Raw genomic sequence first — 2,493 nt, forward strand, 5'->3', positions numbered from 1 at the left:
AGTACCACAAGTGGTACTACAAGTACTACAAAATCAAATTTTAGATCAGTCAGCACAGTTTAGCATGAATTGTCTTCGTCAACCATGGTGCAACCTGAACAAGAGCAACTCAACAACTCTTAAAATATTAAAAAATGAAAACGAATTAAAATTAAATTTGAAAAAACTAACGAACAAAAATCTGTTTCACACATTCCGCACCACAGCCCCCCCCCCCCCACCAAAACCAGAGATCTTCCTCTTCGACCCCCCCAAGACCTCACACTCTCTTCACTACAACAAGAGTCAAGGGTCTTCATGTATAAAGACAAGGTAGGTCAATAAGTAATTACCAAAACTGTAATTATCTCAGCCTTGTGCATTCTCTGTCTCTCTCTCTCTCTCTCACACACACATTGCATGTCTGGTCTTATACATATATTATGTGTGTGTGTGTGTGTGTGTTTATATATATATATATATTTATATGTATAGTTTTATCGTTGGTCTAAGGTGTGTAATTTTCTTTGATGTCAGGTTGTACGATAGGGGTTGTTTTTATGGCTGCCTCTCTTTTTTTATCACATCTGACATCAGAGATTATAATCTGGGAGAGATTTCCTGCAGAGGAGAAATAAGCACCTATTAAGAAACACAAACCAACAACATCAACTACAGCAACAAAATAAAAATAATAAAAAAAAAAAATGAAGTGCTAATTAAAATGCTGTATGCGTTTATGCGTCTGAGGCGTTTCGTTTACGCGAAGAACCTACACGCAGGTGGATTGCAGTAACAGAGACGCCGAAACCAGAGGATGCACAGAGATGTAATTAGGGCAGCATGACTTTGTCGTTTTTTTTTTTCTCCTCCTCTGACTTGGCTTTCTCTCTCTCTCTCTCTCTCACTCTGCAGCAGGTGAGCTACCTCTCTCACCACACACGCTGTCGACTGTACAAACATCCTGTGGTGGAGAAGGAATAGGTAAGATAGGTGAGAGAGAGAGAGTGTGTGTGTGTGTGTGTGTTTGTGTGTGTGGTTTTGACTACAGAGATGACTGGCTGTTAACCACATGCTCAAAGAGGTCTCAGCTATAGACAACTACGGTACAGGAGACATGCATCGCGTCGACTACATCAACCTCTCACACACACACACACACACACTCTAACTGATACTTGCACCTTAGGCATGCTAGACTTGGAATGTTTCACGTAGTAAAGCACGGAGCATGCTTCCATCGTCCACGGCGCTCCTGCTGTTTGGCTTCCCGTTTCATTCCCGTCCCTGGCCGCTGCAGTCGGAGTCGGAATTTTCTTTTGTTTTTTTTTTTCTGCCTGTGCCAAATCTCAGTAATGAGCTGCAGATATTTATCAGAAAAAACAAAAAAAAAACACGCACATGCACTGACAGGTGTGTAATGAGAGGAGGACAGAGAGAGAGAGAGAGAGAAAGAGAGAGAGAGAGAGGGGGGAGGCAGACAAACAGAGAGAGGGAGAGAGAGAGAGCGCCTCTCATTTTTATACATGAGTTCATCAAGTTCATCCGCAGTCATTCTGATAGAACTTTGATCTCCTCTGTGGTAGTGATTCTGCAACAAGACACTGACAGTTACTGGTTAAAATTCCACCTGCTGAAGCTTAGTGATTTCATCAGCGTCATCAATCATAACCGTACCAAACGCGTCATAGGTTAAAAGTTTCATAAAACGTTTATTCAGGTCTTCACAAAACAAAAAGAGGGTAAGGGTTTTTGGGGGAGGGGGGTCTTCGGGGCTAAACGAATCATGCTACGAGGCATCCCCTCTCGACAGCGCCTCCAAGAGGTCAAAACATGTTCACCCCACCTCCACCATCGCCCGCAAAAAAAAAAACCCCCACCACCAAAATACAAAACAAAACTCACGCTTGCAAAATCACCACACAACACACAAATTATGCAAATAAATACACATAAAAAGGCAAATTTCTGTAACCCTAAGCTTTTTGTAGTGGTTCAGGGTGTCTCAAAAGGGTTTTTTTTTCCCCAAATGATACTGTTTTTTTTTGTTTTTTTTTTTAATAAATAATCAACGAGAAAAAAGTTTAGGATAACACAAAAAAAGGGGAGGTAACTGAGTTCTTCAAAAAAAAATAACTGTCAAAGCTGAGGGTAAAGTTTTAAAGACATTTTTTTCTATTTTTTGTCTTTTCGGTAATCGGTTTACTCCATGTTTTTTGACATTATTGTCACTTTTTGAAGTTTACAGTACTCTGTGTCTTTCTCAGTCACGCTATAAAAATCTGGAGTTTCACATTCTCACTTTCTCACTTTCTCTCTCTCTCTCTCTCTAAAGATTTTTTTGAATCATTGTAAAACATTCCCCTTTTTCAGTTATGTATGTTGAACAGCAGTCCCAGGTTACACCACTTGTGTTTTTCTTTTCCTTTTCGTGACAGTCTCAACCCTTCTCTTTTCCTCTCCCAATTCCTCGTCAGCACACAAAAGGAAAAGCAAAAAGGAGGGGGTGGGGGT

The sequence above is a fragment of the Chanos chanos genome, chromosome 9 (assembly GCF_902362185.1).
Source record: "Chanos chanos chromosome 9, fChaCha1.1, whole genome shotgun sequence".
Classification (NCBI taxonomy): Eukaryota; Metazoa; Chordata; class Actinopteri; order Gonorynchiformes; family Chanidae; genus Chanos; species Chanos chanos.